Source organism: Manis pentadactyla, chromosome 13, assembly GCF_030020395.1.
Source record: "Manis pentadactyla isolate mManPen7 chromosome 13, mManPen7.hap1, whole genome shotgun sequence".
Classification (NCBI taxonomy): Eukaryota; Metazoa; Chordata; class Mammalia; order Pholidota; family Manidae; genus Manis; species Manis pentadactyla.
In genome coordinates, this window is record NC_080031.1 from 43,875,691 (window position 1) to 43,895,020 (window position 19,330).

The window sequence follows — 19,330 nt, forward strand, 5'->3', positions numbered from 1 at the left end:
GGAAAAGACAGCAGCAGACTCACAGAACCCGAGAGTGGACTAACAGTTACCAAAGAGAAAGGGACTGGGTAGGGTTTGTGGGAAGGGAGTAATAAGTGCGGGGAAAAAGAATGGGGGCATTAGGATTAGCATGTAAAATGTGTAGGGTGGGGTGTCGTGGGCAGGGCTGTACAACACAGAGAAGACATGTAGTGATTCTACAGCATCTTAGTACATGCTGACGGAGAGCGGCTGTAAATTGGATTTGGGGTGACTTGGTGAAGAGGGTAGACAGAATAACATAATTTTCTGCATGTGATTGTATATTAATGAGAACAAAAAGAATTTCAAAGTGCAGAAAGAGCACAGCTCTCAAATATCAGAATAAAAGTACAGGCTTTGAGTGCTCCAATCAAAAGACACAGGGTTAGAAGAACTGATGAAAACTCAAGACCACCTACGTGCTCCGTTACTGGAGACTCACTTGAGATCCAAGGACACAGACAAACTACAAGCTGAAGGGGCGGGGACAGGTTCCCTACACAAGTGAACCTGAGAAACAAAGAAAGAAATGGATTCTCTTTTGGACCCCAGAGAGAGTCAGTAGAAAATAGCACTATCTAGCCACCGTGAATTCTTTTTGTTTGGTTTCAGCAGTGCTCAGGCATAGATTTCGTGGTGCAGCAACTTCCTTCTCATTTCCTCTCACCTCAACAAATGAATTGCTGTAATAATATGCGTGTGGGCTTTTAAAATCATTGCTTTTTATGATGTTCACGAATGTAAAGAAGTAATAACCACCTAAGGAGGGAAGTTTGGACCCTCAAATAAACACTTCACTCCACAACACACTCTTTGTTCCCAACTGCTCCTGTCCAGAAATAGGTGTTCCTTTATATTTGTCCCTCCACCTATCAGCAGTGATCACGCCAATGTCCCTCAAACATGGTGGTGTGCAAAGAACCAAGTACACTTTTCTTTCGACAACCGGACCAGACGAAGGATACTTGTGGTCTTCAGGGATCACTTACTCACTGAATGTGGCTAAATAAAGTCACCAAGTGAGCAGGAAGTATAAGAGGACAGAGGACAGAGATACAGGTTCAAGTCCTTTCACCTCCATTTACTGGTTTTGTAAGCACACGCGGCTGACTCTACCTGAAAGTGTATCGGTGAACACAGTGCTCTCCTTATGGCTTAGCTACCTTGCAAGATTTCTGGAAGCATAATGTAGGAAAGAGACATAGGCTATGTTGTTAACTGTTCTGTACAGAAGGATAGATGGGCAGACAAAAAGATGATGGATTCATAGATAGATAGGTACACAGATGACAGATGAAAGATAGATAGATAGGTACATAGATTAATAGATGATAGACATCATAGATAGATGATAGGAAGATAGATAGATACATAAATACATACATACATACATACATACATACATAGACAGACAGACCATTAGATAGATAGATACAGATACATATCGATTGACACAAAGCTACTGTTCATAACCAGGAGTTGAATGGTGAATAACATAGCTAAACTACAAACAAGAAGGAAGAATGAAATCCAGTTTAAAAAGTGCAGTAAGCAGCCTTAAGAAGAAAACAAATACTACCATTTGCAATGACCTGGATGGAGCTAGACGGTAGTATGTTCAGACAAATAGTCCAGGAGTAGAAAGACAAGTACCAAGTGTTTTCACTCATGTGTGGAGTATAACAACAAAGAAAAACTGAAGGAAAAAAACAGCAGCAGACTCACAGAACCCGAGAGAGAGTTGACTAAAAGTTACCAAAGGGAAAAGGACTGGGCAAGGTGGGTCTGAAGGGAGGGATAAGTGTGAGGAGAAAGAATGGGGGCATTATTTTTAGCATGTATAATGCTTGGGGTCGAGGGGGCATGAGGAGTGCTGTTCAACGCAGGGAAGGCTAGTAGAGATCATATAACATCTTACTACTCACTGATGGAGAGCGACTGTAACGGGGTCTGTTGGGAGGGACATGGTGAAGGGGTCTACAGCATCCAACTATGCAGATCGAGAGCGCCTGAAGAGGTTTTTCAGGGGTACTTGGTGAAGGGGGGTGCATAGTAAACATAATGTTCTTCAAGTGATTTTAGCTTAATGATAAAAAAAATTCTTTAAGTGCAATAAGTGCACAGCTCTAAATCATCAGAATAAAAGGTCAGGCACTGAGTGCAGCAAACAAAAGACACAGGGTTAAAAGAAGGGATGAAATCTCAAGACACCTACGTGCTTACTTACAGGAGACTCACTTGAGATCCAAGGACACAGACAAACTACAAGCCGAAGGTGTGTGGACAAGTACACTGCACGAGTGAAACTGAAAAACAAACAATCAAACAAATGGATTCTGTTTGAGTCCCCTGAGACTGTCAGAAGAAAATAGCCCTATCTGGCAACCGTGAATTCTTTTTGTTTGGTTTCAGCCGTTCCCAGCCATTGATTTAGTGGTGCAGCAACATACTTCTCATTTTCTCTCACCTCAACAACTGAGTTGCTGTAATAATAAGCATCTGGGCCTTTGAAATCAGTGGATTTTATGATGTTCACGAATGTGAAGATCTAATAACTACCTAAAGAGGGATGTTTGGACACTCAAATAAACTCGTCACCCCACAATACACTCTTAGCTCCCAACTGCTCATGTCTAGAAATTGGTGTTCCTTTTTATTTGACCCTCCGTCCTATCGGAGGTGATCACGCTGAGGTCCTTCAAACATGGTGGTGAGCAAAGCAGCAAGTTTACTTTTCTCGTGACAACAGGCCCAGAGGAATGATACTTGTGGTCTTCAGGGAGCACTTAGTCAAAGAATGTGGCTAAATACAGATAGCAAGTTAGAAGGAGATGAAAGAGGACAGAGGATAGAGACACGGGATCAAGTCCCGGCACAACCATTTCCTGGTTTTTTAGGTACACGCGGCCGACTCGAACTGCAAGTGTCTCGGTAAACCCAGTGCTCTATCTACAGCCTAGATACTTTGCAGGACTTTTGGAAGCATAGTGTAGGAAAGTGATATAGGGTAATTGGTTAACTGTTCTGTACACAAGGACAGATGGGCAGACAAAAAGATGATTGATTGAGTGATTGATAAATAGATAGACAGACAGATAGATAGATATAGGTACATATCGATTAACACAAAGCTACTGCTCATAACAAGGAGAGCAATGGTGAAAGCACATAGCAAAACTACAAACAAAAAAGAAGAATGAAATCCAGTTTAAAAAGTGCAGTAAGCAGCCATAAGAAGAAAACAAATCCTATCATTTGCAATAACGTGGATGGAGCTAGAGGGTATTATGCTCAGTCAAATAGGCCAGGCGGAGAAATACATGTACCAAATGATTTCACTCATGTGTGGAGTATGATAACAAAGAAAAACTGAAGGAAAAGACAGCAGCAGACTCACAGAACCCGAGAGTGGACTAACAGTTACCAAAGAGAAAGGGACTGGGTAGGGTTTGTGGGAAGGGAGTAATAAGTGCGGGGAAAAAGAATGGGGGCATTAGGATTAGCATGTAAAATGTGTAGGGTGGGGTGTCGTGGGCAGGGCTGTACAACACAGAGAAGACATGTAGTGATTCTACAGCATCTTAGTACATGCTGACGGAGAGCGGCTGTAAATGGGATTTGGGGTGACTTGGTGAAGAGGGTAGACAGAATAACATAATTTTCTGCATGTGATTGTATATTAATGAGAACAAAAAGAATTTCAAAGTGCAGAAAGAGCACAGCTCTCAAATATCAGAATAAAAGTACAGGCTTTGAGTGCTTCAATCAAAAGACACAGGGTTAGAAGAACTGATGAAAACTCAAGACCACCTACGTGCTCCGTTACTGGAGACTCACTTGAGATCCAAGGACACAGACAAACTACAAGCTGAAGGGGCGGGGACAGGTTCCCTACACAAGTGAACCTGAGAAACAAAGAAAGAAATGGATTCTCTTTTGGACCCCAGAGAGAGTCAGTAGAAAATAGCACTATCTAGCCACCGTGAATTCTTTTTGTTTGGTTTCAGCAGTGCTCAGGCATAGATTTCGTGGTGCAGCAACTTCCTTCTCATTTCCTCTCACCTCAACAAATGAATTGCTGTAATAATATGCGTCTGGGCTTTTAAAATCATTGCTTTTTATGATGTTCACGAATGTAAAGAAGTAATAACCACCTAAGGAGGGAAGTTTGGACCCTCAAATAAACACTTCACTCCACAACACACTCTTTGTTCCCAACTGCTCCTGTCCAGAAATAGGTGTTCCTTTATATTTGTCCCTCCACCTATCAGCAGTGATCACGCCAATGTCCCTCAAACATGGTGGTGTGCAAAGAACCAAGTACACTTTTCTTTCGACAACCGGACCAGACGAAGGATACTTGTGGTCTTCAGGGATCACTTACTCACTGAATGTGGCTAAATAAAGTCACCAAGTGAGCAGGAAGTATAAGAGGACAGAGGACAGAGATACAGGTTCAAGTCCTTTCACCTCCATTTACTGGTTTTGTAAGCACACGCGGCTGACTCTACCTGAAAGTGTATCGGTGAACACAGTGCTCTCCTTATGGCTTAGCTACCTTGCAAGATTTCTGGAAGCATAATGTAGGAAAGAGACATAGGCTATGTTGTTAACTGTTCTGTACAGAAGGATAGATGGGCAGACAAAAAGATGATGGATTCATAGATAGATAGGTACACAGATGACAGATGAAAGATAGATAGATAGGTACATAGATTAATAGATGATAGACATCATAGATAGATGATAGGAAGATAGATAGATACATAGATAAATACATACATACATACATACATACATACATAGACAGACAGACCATTAGATAGATAGATACAGATACATATCGATTGACACAAAGCTACTGTTCATAACCAGGAGTTGAATGGTGAATAACATAGCTAAACTACAAACAAGAAGGAAGAATGAAATCCAGTTTAAAAAGTGCAGTAAGCAGCCTTAAGAAGAAAACAAATACTACCATTTGCAATGACCTGGATGGAGCTAGACGGTAGTATGTTCAGACAAATAGTCCAGGAGTAGAAAGACAAGTACCAAGTGTTTTCACTCATGTGTGGAGTATAACAACAAAGAAAAACTGAAGGAAAAAAACAGCAGCAGACTCACAGAACCCGAGAGTTGACTAAAAGTTACCAAAGGGAAAAGGACTGGGCAGGGTGGGTCTGAAGGGAGGGATAAGTGTGAGGAGAAAGAATGGGGGCATTAGTTTTAGCATGTATAATGCTTGGGGTCGAGGGGGCATGAGGAGTGCTGTTCAACGCAGGGAAGGCTAGTAGAGATCATATAACATCTTACTACTCACTGATGGAGAGCGACTGTAACGGGGTCTGTTGGGAGGGACATGGTGAAGGGGTCTACAGCATCCAACTACGCAGATCGAGAGCGACTGAAGAGGTTTTTCAGGGGTACTTGGTGAAGGGGGGTGCATAGTAAACATAATGTTCTTCAAGTGATTTTAGCTTAATGATAAAAAAAATTCTTTAAGTGCAATAAGTGCACAGCTCTAAATCATCAGAATAAAAGGTCAGGCACTGAGTGCAGCAAACAAAAGACACAGGGTTAAAAGAAGGGATGAAATCTCAAGACACCTACGTGCTTACTTACAGGAGACTCACTTGAGATCCAAGGACACAGACAAACTACAAGCCGAAGGTGTGTGGACAAGTACACTGCACGAGTGAAACTGAAAAACAAACAATCAAACAAATGGATTCTGTTTGAGTCCCCTGAGACTGTCAGAAGAAAATAGCCCTATCTGGCAACCGTGAATTCTTTTTGTTTGGTTTCAGCCGTTCCCAGCCATTGATTTAGTGGTGCAGCAACATACTTCTCATTTTCTCTCACCTCAACAACTGAGTTGCTGTAATAATAAGCATCTGGGCCTTTGAAATCAGTGGATTTTATGATGTTCACGAATGTGAAGATCTAATAACTACCTAAAGAGGGATGTTTGGACACTCAAATAAACTCGTCACCCCACAATACACTCTTAGCTCCCAACTGCTCATGTCTAGAAATTGGTGTTCCTTTTTATTTGACCCTCCGTCCTATCGGAGGTGATCACGCTGAGGTCCTTCAAACATGGTGGTGAGCAAAGCAGCAAGTTTACTTTTCTCGTGACAACAGGCCCAGAGGAATGATACTTGTGGTCTTCAGGGAGCACTTAGTCAAAGAATGTGGCTAAATACAGATAGCAAGTTAGAAGGAGATGAAAGAGGACAGAGGATAGAGACACGGGATCAAGTCCCGGCACAACCATTTCCTGGTTTTTTAGGTACACGCGGCCGACTCGAACTGCAAGTGTCTCGGTAAACCCAGTGCTCTATCTACAGCCTAGATACTTTGCAGGACTTTTGGAAGCATAGTGTAGGAAAGTGATATAGGGTAATTGGTTAACTGTTCTGTACACAAGGACAGATGGGCAGACAAAAAGATGATTGATTGAGTGATTGATAAATAGATAGACAGACAGATAGATAGATATAGGTACATATCGATTAACACAAAGCTACTGCTCATAACAAGGAGAGCAATGGTGAAAGCACATAGCAAAACTACAAACAAAAAAGAAGAATGAAATCCAGTTTAAAAAGTGCAGTAAGCAGCCATAAGAAGAAAACAAATCCTATCATTTGCAATAACGTGGATGGAGCTAGAGGGTATTATGCTCAGTCAAATAGGCCAGGCGGAGAAATACATGTACCAAATGATTTCACTCATGTGTGGAGTATGATAACAAAGAAAAACTGAAGGAAAAGACAGCAGCAGACTCACAGAACCCGAGAGTGGACTAACAGTTACCAAAGAGAAAGGGACTGGGTAGGGTTTGTGGGAAGGGAGTAATAAGTGCGGGGAAAAAGAATGGGGGCATTAGGATTAGCATGTATAATGTGTAGGGTGGGGTGTCGTGGGCAGGGCTGTACAACACAGAGAAGACATGTAGTGATTCTACAGCATCTTAGTACATGCTGACGGAGAGCGGCTGTAAATGGGATTTGGGGTGACTTGGTGAAGAGGGTAGACAGAATAACATAATTTTCTGCATGTGATTGTATATTAATGAGAACAAAAAGAATTTCAAAGTGCAGAAAGAGCACAGCTCTCAAATATCAGAATAAAAGTACAGGCTTTGAGTGCTCCAATCAAAAGACACAGGGTTAGAAGAACTGATGAAAACTCAAGACCACCTACGTGCTCCGTTACTGGAGACTCACTTGAGATCCAAGGACACAGACAAACTACAAGCTGAAGGGGCGGGGACAGGTTCCCTACACAAGTGAACCTGAGAAACAAAGAAAGAAATGGATTCTCTTTTGGACCCCAGAGAGAGTCAGTAGAAAATAGCACTATCTAGCCACCGTGAATTCTTTTTTTTTTTTTTCAGCAGTGCTCAGGCATAGATTTCGTGGTGCAGCAACTTCCTTCTCATTTCCTCTCACCTCAACAAAAGAATTGCTGTAATAATATGCGTCTGGGCTTTTAAAATCATTGCTTTTTATGATGTTCACGAATGTAAAGAAGTAATAACCACCTAAGGAGGGAAGTTTGGACCCTCAAATAAACACTTCACTCCACAACACACTCTTTGTTCCCAACTGCTCCTGTCCAGAAATAGGTGTTCCTTTATATTTGTCCCTCCACCTATCAGCAGTGATCACGCCAATGTCCCTCAAACATGGTGGTGTGCAAAGAACCAAGTACACTTTTCTTTCGACAACCGGACCAGACGAAGGATACTTGTGGTCTTCAGGGATCACTTACTCACTGAATGTGGCTAAATAAAGTCACCAAGTGAGCAGGAAGTATAAGAGGACAGAGGACAGAGATACAGGTTCAAGTCCTTTCACCTCCATTTACTGGTTTTGTAAGCACACGCGGCTGACTCTACCTGAAAGTGTATCGGTGAACACAGTGCTCTCCTTATGGCTTAGCTACCTTGCAAGATTTCTGGAAGCATAATGTAGGAAAGAGACATAGGCTATGTTGTTAACTGTTCTGCACAGAAGGATAGATGGGCAGACAAAAAGATGATGGATTCATAGATAGATAGGTACACAGATGACAGATGAAAGATAGATAGATAGGTACATAGATTAATAGATGATAGACATCATAGATAGATGATAGGAAGATAGATAGATACATAGATAAATACATACATACATACATACATACATACATAGACAGACAGACCATTAGATAGATAGATACAGATACATATCGATTGACACAAAGCTACTGTTCATAACCAGGAGTTGAATGGTGAATAACATAGCTAAACTACAAACAAGAAGGAAGAATGAAATCCAGTTTAAAAAGTGCAGTAAGCAGCCTTAAGAAGAAAACAAATACTACCATTTGCAATGACCTGGATGGAGCTAGACGGTAGTATGTTCAGACAAATAGTCCAGGAGTAGAAAGACAAGTACCAAGTGTTTTCACTCATGTGTGGAGTATAACAACAAAGAAAAACTGAAGGAAAAAAACAGCAGCAGACTCACAGAACCCGAGAGTTGACTAAAAGTTACCAAAGGGAAAAGGACTGGGCAGGGTGGGTCTGAAGGGAGGGATAAGTGTGAGGAGAAAGAATGGGGGCATTAGTTTTAGCATGTATAATGCTTGGGGTCGAGGGGGCATGAGGAGTGCTGTTCAACGCAGGGAAGGCTAGTAGAGATCATATAACATCTTACTACTCACTGATGGAGAGCGACTGTAACGGGGTCTGTTGGGAGGGACATGGTGAAGGGGTCTACAGCATCCAACTACGCAGATCGAGAGCGACTGAAGAGGTTTTTCAGGGGTACTTGGTGAAGGGGGGTGCATAGTAAACATAATGTTCTTCAAGTGATTTTAGCTTAATGATAAAAAAAATTCTTTAAGTGCAATAAGTGCACAGCTCTAAATCATCAGAATAAAAGGTCAGGCACTGAGTGCAGCAAACAAAAGACACAGGGTTAAAAGAAGGGATGAAATCTCAAGACACCTACGTGCTTACTTACAGGAGACTCACTTGAGATCCAAGGACACAGACAAACTACAAGCCGAAGGTGTGTGGACAAGTACACTGCACGAGTGAAACTGAAAAACAAACAATCAAACAAATGGATTCTGTTTGAGTCCCCTGAGACTGTCAGAAGAAAATAGCCCTATCTGGCAACCGTGAATTCTTTTTGTTTGGTTTCAGCCGTTCCCAGCCATTGATTTAGTGGTGCAGCAACATACTTCTCATTTTCTCTCACCTCAACAACTGAGTTGCTGTAATAATAAGCATCTGGGCCTTTGAAATCAGTGGATTTTATGATGTTCACGAATGTGAAGATCTAATAACTACCTAAAGAGGGATGTTTGGACACTCAAATAAACTCGTCACCCCACAATACACTCTTAGCTCCCAACTGCTCATGTCTAGAAATTGGTGTTCCTTTTTATTTGACCCTCCGTCCTATCGGAGGTGATCACGCTGAGGTCCTTCAAACATGGTGGTGAGCAAAGCAGCAAGTTTACTTTTCTCGTGACAACAGGCCCAGAGGAATGATACTTGTGGTCTTCAGGGAGCACTTAGTCAAAGAATGTGGCTAAATACAGATAGCAAGTTAGAAGGAGATGAAAGAGGACAGAGGATAGAGACACGGGATCAAGTCCCGGCACAACCATTTCCTGGTTTTTTAGGTACACGCGGCCGACTCGAACTGCAAGTGTCTCGGTAAACCCAGTGCTCTATCTACAGCCTAGATACTTTGCAGGACTTTTGGAAGCATAGTGTAGGAAAGTGATATAGGGTAATTGGTTAACTGTTCTGTACACAAGGACAGATGGGCAGACAAAAAGATGATTGATTGAGTGATTGATAAATAGATAGACAGACAGATAGATAGATATAGGTACATATCGATTAACACAAAGCTACAGCTCATAACAAGGAGAGCAATGGTGAAAGCACATAGCAAAACTACAAACAAAAAAGAAGAATGAAATCCAGTTTAAAAAGTGCAGTAAGCAGCCATAAGAAGAAAACAAATCCTATCATTTGCAATAACGTGGATGGAGCTAGAGGGTATTATGCTCAGTCAAATAGGCCAGGCGGAGAAATACATGTACCAAATGATTTCACTCATGTGTGGAGTATGATAACAAAGAAAAACTGAAGGAAAAGACAGCAGCAGACTCACAGAACCCGAGAGTGGACTAACAGTTACCAAAGAGAAAGGGACTGGGTAGGGTTTGTGGGAAGGGAGTAATAAGTGCGGGGAAAAAGAATGGGGGCATTAGGATTAGCATGTATAATGTGTAGGGTGGGGTGTCGTGGGCAGGGCTGTACAACACAGAGAAGACATGTAGTGATTCTACAGCATCTTAGTACATGCTGACGGAGAGCGGCTGTAAATGGGATTTGGGGTGACTTGGTGAAGAGGGTAGACAGAATAACATAATTTTCTGCATGTGATTGTATATTAATGAGAACAAAAAGAATTTCAAAGTGCAGAAAGAGCACAGCTCTCAAATATCAGAATAAAAGTACAGGCTTTGAGTGCTCCAATCAAAAGACACAGGGTTAGAAGAACTGATGAAAACTCAAGACCACCTACGTGCTCCGTTACTGGAGACTCACTTGAGATCCAAGGACACAGACAAACTACAAGCTGAAGGGGCGGGGACAGGTTCCCTACACAAGTGAACCTGAGAAACAAAGAAAGAAATGGATTCTCTTTTGGACCCCAGAGAGAGTCAGTAGAAAATAGCACTATCTAGCCACCGTGAATTCTTTTTGTTTGGTTTCAGCAGTGCTCAGGCATAGATTTCGTGGTGCAGCAACTTCCTTCTCATTTCCTCTCACCTCAACAAATGAATTGCTGTAATAATATGCGTCTGGGCTTTTAAAATCATTGCTTTTTATGATGTTCACGAATGTAAAGAAGTAATAACCACCTAAGGAGGGAAGTTTGGACCCTCAAATAAACACTTCACTCCACAACACACTCTTTGTTCCCAACTGCTCCTGTCCAGAAATAGGTGTTCCTTTATATTTGTCCCTCCACCTATCAGCAGTGATCACGCCAATGTCCCTCAAACATGGTGGTGTGCAAAGAACCAAGTACACTTTTCTTTTGACAACCGGACCAGACGAAGGATACTTGTGGTCTTCAGGGATCACTTACTCACTGAATGTGGCTAAATAAAGTCACCAAGTGAGCAGGAAGTATAAGAGGACAGAGGACAGAGATACAGGTTCAAGTCCTTTCACCTCCATTTACTGGTTTTGTAAGCACACGCGGCTGACTCTACCTGAAAGTGTATCGGTGAACACAGTGCTCTCCTTATGGCTTAGCTACCTTGCAAGATTTCTGGAAGCATAATGTAGGAAAGAGACATAGGCTATGTTGTTAACTGATCTGCACAGAAGGATAGATGGGCAGACAAAAAGATGATGGATTCATAGATAGATAGGTACACAGATGACAGATGAAAGATAGATAGATAGGTACATAGATTAATAGATGATAGACATCATAGATAGATGATAGGAAGATAGACAGATACATAGATAAATACATACATACATACATACATACATACATACATAGACAGACAGACCATTAGATAGATAGATATAGATACATATCGATTGACACAAAGCTACTGTTCATAACCAGGAGTTGAATGGTGAATAACATAGCTAAACTACAAACAAGAAGGAAGAATGAAATCCAGTTTAAAAAGTGCAGTAAGCAGCCTTAAGAAGAAAACAAATACTACCATTTGCAATGACCTGGATGGAGCTAGACGGTAGTATGTTCAGACAAATAGTCCAGGAGTAGAAAGACAAATACCAAGTGTTTTCACTCATGTGTGGAGTATAACAACAAAGAAAAACTGAAGGAAAAAAACAGCAGCAGACTCACAGAACCCGAGAGTTGACTAAAAGTTACCAAAGGGAAAAGGACTGGGCAGGGTGGGTCTGAAGGGAGGGATAAGTGTGAGGAGAAAGAATGGGGGCATTATTTTTAGCATGTATAATGCTTGGGGTCGAGGGGGCATGAGGAGTGCTGTTCAACGCAGGGAAGGCTAGTAGAGATCATATAACATCTTACTACTCACTGATGGAGAGCGACTGTAACGGGGTCTGTTGGGAGGGACATGGTGAAGGGGTCTACAGCATCCAACTACGCAGATCGAGAGCGACTGAAGAGGTTTTTCAGGGGTACTTGGTGAAGGGGGGTGCATAGTAAACATAATGTTCTTCAAGTGATTTTAGCTTAATGATAAAAAAAATTCTTTAAGTGCAGTAAGTGCACAGCTCTAAATCATCAGAATAAAAGGTCAGGCACTGAGTGCAGCAAACAAAAGACACAGGGTTAAAAGAAGGGATGAAATCTCAAGACACCTACGTGCTTACTTACAGGAGACTCACTTGAGATCCAAGGACACAGACAAACTACAAGCCGAAGGTGTGTGGACAAGTACACTGCACGAGTGAAACTGAAAAACAAACAATCAAACAAATGGATTCTGTTTGAGTCCCCTGAGACTGTCAGAAGAAAATAGCCCTATCTGGCAACCGTGAATTCTTTTTGTTTGGTTTCAGCCGTTCCCAGCCATTGATTTAGTGGTGCAGCAACATACTTCTCATTTTCTCTCACCTCAACAACTGAGTTGCTGTAATAATAAGCATCTGGGCCTTTGAAATCAGTGGATTTTATGATGTTCACGAATGTGAAGATCTAATAACTACCTAAAGAGGGATGTTTGGACACTCAAATAAACTCGTCACCCCACAATACACTCTTAGCTCCCAACTGCTCATGTCTAGAAATTGGTGTTCCTTTTTATTTGACCCTCCGTCCTATCGGAGGTGATCACGCTGAGGTCCTTCAAACATGGTGGTGAGCAAAGCAGCAAGTTTACTTTTCTCGTGACAACAGGCCCAGAGGAATGATACTTGTGGTCTTCAGGGAGCACTTAGTCAAAGAATGTGGCTAAATACAGATAGCAAGTTAGAAGGAGATGAAAGAGGACAGAGGATAGAGACACGGGATCAAGTCCCGGCACAACCATTTCCTGGTTTTTTAGGTACACGCGGCCGACTCGAACTGCAAGTGTCTCGGTAAACCCAGTGCTCTATCTACAGCCTAGATACTTTGCAGGACTTTTGGAAGCATAGTGTAGGAAAGTGATATAGGGTAATTGGTTAACTGTTCTGTACACAAGGACAGATGGGCAGACAAAAAGATGATTGATTGAGTGATTGATAAATAGATAGACAGACAGATAGATAGATATAGGTACATATCGATTAACACAAAGCTACTGCTCATAACAAGGAGAGCAATGGTGAAAGCACATAGCAAAACTACAAACAAAAAAGAAGAATGAAATCCAGTTTAAAAAGTGCAGTAAGTAGCCATAAGAAGAAAACAAATCCTATCATTTGCAATAACGTGGATGGAGCTAGAGGGTATTATGCTCAGTCAAATAGGCCAGGCGGAGAAATACATGTACCAAATGATTTCACTCATGTGTGGAGTATGATAACAAAGAAAAACTGAAGGAAAAGACAGCAGCAGACTCACAGAACCCGAGAGTGGACTAACAGTTACCAAAGAGAAAGGGACTGGGTAGGGTTTGTGGGAAGGGAGTAATAAGTGCGGGGAAAAAGAATGGGGGCATTAGGATTAGCATGTATAATGTGTAGGGTGGGGTGTCGTGGGCAGGGCTGTACAACACAGAGAAGACATGTAGTGATTCTACAGCATCTTAGTACATGCTGACGGAGAGCGGCTGTAAATGGGATTTGGGGTGACTTGGTGAAGAGGGTAGACAGAATAACATAATTTTCTGCATGTGATTGTATATTAATGAGAACAAAAAGAATTTCAAAGTGCAGAAAGAGCACAGCTCTCAAATATCAGAATAAAAGTACAGGCTTTGAGTGCTCCAATCAAAAGACACAGGGTTAGAAGAACTGATGAAAACTCAAGACCACCTACGTGCTCCGTTACTGGAGACTCACTTGAGATCCAAGGACACAGACAAACTACAAGCTGAAGGGGCGGGGACAGGTTCCCTACACAAGTGAACCTGAGAAACAAAGAAAGAAATGGATTCTCTTTTGGACCCCAGAGAGAGTCAGTAGAAAATAGCACTATCTAGCCACCGTGAATTCTTTTTGTTTGGTTTCAGCAGTGCTCAGGCATAGATTTCGTGGTGCAGCAACTTCCTTCTCATTTCCTCTCACCTCAACAAATGAATTGCTGTAATAATATGCGTCTGGGCTTTTAAAATCATTGCTTTTTATGATGTTCACGAATGTAAAGAAGTAATAACCACCTAAGGAGGGAAGTTTGGACCCTCAAATAAACACTTCACTCCACAACACACTCTTTGTTCCCAACTGCTCCTGTCCAGAAATAGGTGTTCCTTTATATTTGTCCCTCCACCTATCAGCAGTGATCACGCCAATGTCCCTCAAACATGGTGGTGTGCAAAGAACCAAGTACACTTTTCTTTTGACAACCGGACCAGACGAAGGATACTTGTGGTCTTCAGGGATCACTTACTCACTGAATGTGGCTAAATAAAGTCACCAAGTGAGCAGGAAGTATAAGAGGACAGAGGACAGAGATACAGGTTCAAGTCCTTTCACCTCCATTTACTGGTTTTGTAAGCACACGCGGCTGACTCTACCTGAAAGTGTATCGGTGAACACAGTGCTCTCCTTATGGCTTAGCTACCTTGCAAGATTTCTGGAAGCATAATGTAGGAAAGAGACATAGGCTATGTTGTTAACTGATCTGCACAGAAGGATAGATGGGCAGACAAAAAGATGATGGATTCATAGATAGATAGGTACACAGATGACAGATGAAAGATAGATAGATAGGTACATAGATTAATAGATGATAGACATCATAGATAGATGATAGGAAGATAGACAGATACATAGATAAATACATACATACATACATACATACATACATACATAGACAGACAGACCATTAGATAGATAGATATAGATACATATCGATTGACACAAAGCTACTGTTCATAACCAGGAGTTGAATGGTGAATAACATAGCTAAACTACAAACAAGAAGGAAGAATGAAATCCAGTTTAAAAAGTGCAGTAAGCAGCCTTAAGAAGAAAACAAATACTACCATTTGCAATGACCTGGATGGAGCTAGACGGTAGTATGTTCAGACAAATAGTCCAGGAGTAGAAAGACAAATACCAAGTGTTTTCACTCATGTGTGGAGTATAACAACAAAGAAAAACTGAAGGAAAAAAACAGCAGCAGACTCACAGAACCCGAGAGTTGACTAAAAGTTACCAAAGGGAAAAGGACTGGGCAGGGTGGGTCTGAAGGGAGGGATAAGTGTGAGGAGAAAGAATGGGGGCATTATTTTTAGCATGTATAATGCTTGGGGTCGAGGGGGCATGAGGAGTGCTGTTCAACGCAGGGAAGGCTAGTAGAGATCATATAACATCTTACTACTCACTGATGGAGAGCGACTGTAACGGGGTCTGTTGGGAGGGACATGGTGAAGGGGTCTACAGCATCCAACTACGCAGATCGAGAGCGACTGAAGAGGTTTTTCAGGGGTACTTGGTGAAGGGGGGTGCATAGTAAACATAATGTTCTTCAAGTGATTTTAGCTTAATGATAAAAAAAATTCTTTAAGTGCAATAAGTGCACAGCTCTAAATCATCAGAATAAAAGGTCAGGCACTGAGTGCAGCAAACAAAAGACACAGGGTTAAAAGAAGGGATGAAATCTCAAGACACCTACGTGCTTACTTACAGGAGACTCACTTGAGATTCAAGGACACAGACAAACTACAAGCCGAAGGTGTGTGGACAAGTACACTGCACGAGTGAAACTGAAAAACAAACAATCAAACAAATGGATTCTGTTTGAGTCCCCTGAGACTGTCAGAAGAAAATAGCCCTATCTGGCAACCGTGAATTCTTTTTGTTTGGTTTCAGCCGTTCCCAGCCATTGTTTTAGTGGTGCAGCAACATACTTCTCATTTTCTCTCACTTCAACAACTGAGTTGCTGTAATAATAAGCATCTGGGCCTTTGAAATCAGTGGATTTTATGATGTTCACGAATGTGAAGATCTAATAACTACCTAAAGAGGGATGTTTGGACACTCAAATAAACTCGTCACCCCACAATACACTCTTAGCTCCCAACTGCTCATGTCTAGAAATTGGTGTTCCTTTTTATTTGACCCTCCGTCCTATCGGAGGTGATCACGCTGAGGTCCTTCAAACATGGTGGTGAGCAAAGCAGCAAGTTTACTTTTCTCGTGACAACAGGCCCAGAGGAATGATACTTGTGGTCTTCAGGGAACACTTAGTCAAAGAATGTGGCTAAATACAGATAGCAAGTTAGAAGGAGATGAAAGAGGACAGAGGATAGAGACACGGGATCAAGTCCCGGCACAACCATTTCCTGGTTTTTTAGGTACACGCGGCCGACACGAACTGCAAGTGTCTCGGTAAACCCAGTGCTCTATCTACAGCCTAGATACTTTGCAGGACTTTTGGAAGCATAGTGTAGGAAAGTGATATAGGATAATTGGTTAACTGTTCTGTACACAAGGACAGATGGGCAGACAAAAAGATGATTGATTGAGTGATTGATAAATAGATAGACAGACAGATAGATAGATATAGGTACATATCGATTAACACAAAGCTACTGCTCATAACAAGGAGAGCAATGGTGAAAGCACATAGCAAAACTACAAACAAAAAAGAAGAATGAAATCCAGTTTAAAAAGTGCAGTAAGCAGCCATAAGAAGAAAACAAATCCTATCATTTGCAATAACGTGGATGGAGCTAGAGGGTATTATGCTCAGTCAAATAGGCCAGGCGGAGAAATACATGTACCAAATGATTTCACTCATGTGTGGAGTATGATAACAAAGAAAAACTGAAGGAAAAGACAGCAGCAGACTCACAGAACCCGAGAGTGGACTAACAGTTACCAAAGAGAAAGGGACTGGGTAGGGTTTGTGGGAAGGGAGTAATAAGTGCGGGGAAAAAGAATGGGGGCATTAGGATTAGCATGTATAATGTGTAGGGTGGGGTGTCGTGGGCAGGGCTGTACAACACAGAGAAGACATGTAGTGATTCTACAGCATCTTAGTACATGCTGACGGAGAGCGGCTGTAAATGGGATTTGGGGTGACTTGGTGAAGAGGGTAGACAGAATAACATAATTTTCTGCATGTGATTGTATATTAATGAGAACAAAAAGAATTTCAAAGTGCAGAAAGAGCACAGCTCTCAAATATCAGAATAAAAGTACAGGCTTTGAGTGCTCCAATCAAAAGACACAGGGTTAGAAGAACTGATGAAAACTCAAGACCACCTACGTGCTCCGTTACTGGAGACTCACTTGAGATCCAAGGACACAGACAAACTACAAGCTGAAGGGGCGGGGACAGGTTCCCTACACAAGTGAACCTGAGAAACAAAGAAAGAAATGGATTCTCTTTTGGACCCCAGAGAGAGTCAGTAGAAAATAGCACTATCTAGCCACCGTGAATTCTTTTTGTTTGGTTTCAGCAGTGCTCAGGCATAGATTTCGTGGTGCAGCAACTTCCTTCTCATTTCCTCTCACCTCAACAAATGAATTGCTGTAATAATATGCGTCTGGGCTTTTAAAATCATTGCTTTTTATGATGTTCACGAATGTAAAGAAGTAATAACCACCTAAGGAGGGAAGTTTGGACCCTCAAATAAACACTTCACTCCACAACACACTCTTTGTTCCCAACTGCTCCTGTCCAGAAATAGGTGTTCCTTTATATTTGTCCCTCCACCTATCAGCAGTGATCACGCCAATGTCCCTCAAACATGGTGGTGTGCAAAGAACCAAGTACACTTTTCTTTTGACAACCGGACCAGACGAAGGATACTTGTGGTCTTCAGGGATCACTTACTCACTGAATGTGGCTAAATAAAGTCACCAAGTGAGCAGGAAGTATAAGAGGACAGAGGACAGAGATACAGGTTCAAGTCCTTTCACCTCCATTTACTGGTTTTGTAAGCACACGCGGCTGACTCTACCTGAAAGTGTATCGGTGAACACAGTGCTCTCCTTATGGCTTAGCTACCTTGCAAGATTTCTGGAAGCATAATGTAGGAAAGAGACATAGGCTATGTTGTTAACTGTTCTGCACAGAAGGATAGATGGGCAGACAAAAAGATGATGGATTCATAGATAGATAGGTACACAGATGACAGATGAAAGATAGATAGATAGGTACATAGATTAATAGATGATAGACATCATAGATAGATGATAGGAAGATAGACAGATACATAGATAAATACATACATACATACATACATACATACATACATAGACAGACAGACCATTAGATAGATAGATACAGATACATATCGATTGACACAAAGCTACTGTTCATAACCAGGAGTTGAATGGTGAATAACATAGCTAAACTACAAACAAGAAGGAAGAATGAAATCCAGTTTAAAAAGTGCAGTAAGCAGCCTTAAGAAGAAAACAAATACTACCATTTGCAATGACCTGGATGGAGCTAGACGGTAGTATGTTCAGACAAATAGTCCAGGAGTAGAAAGACAAATACCAAGTGTTTTCACTCATGTGTGGAGTATAACAACAAAGAAAAACTGAAGGAAAAAAACAGCAGCAGACTCACAGAACCCGAGAGTTGACTAAAAGTTACCAAAGGGAAAAGGACTGGGCAGGGTGGGTCTGAAGGGAGGGATAAGTGTGAGGAGAAAGAATGGGGGCATTATTTTTAGCATGTATAATGCTTGGGGTCGAGGGGGCATGAGGAGTGCTGTTCAACGCAGGGAAGGCTAGTAGAGATCATATAACATCTTACTACTCACTGATGGAGAGCGACTGTAACGGGGTCTGTTGGGAGGGGCATGGTGAAGGGGTCTACAGCATCCAACTACGCAGATCGAGAGCGACTGAAGAGGTTTTTCAGGGGTACTTGGTGAAGGGGGGTGCATAGTAAACATAATGTTCTTCAAGTGATTTTAGCTTAATGATAAAAAAAATTCTTTAAGTGCAATAAGTGCACAGCTCTAAATCATCAGAATAAAAGGTCAGGCACTGAGTGCAGCAAACAAAAGACTCAGGGTTAAAAGAAGGGATGAAATCTCAAGACACCTACGTGCTTACTTACAGGAGACTCACTTGAGATCCAAGGACACAGACAAACTACAAGCCGAAGGTGTGTGGACAAGTACACTGCACGAGTGAAACTGAAAAACAAACAAT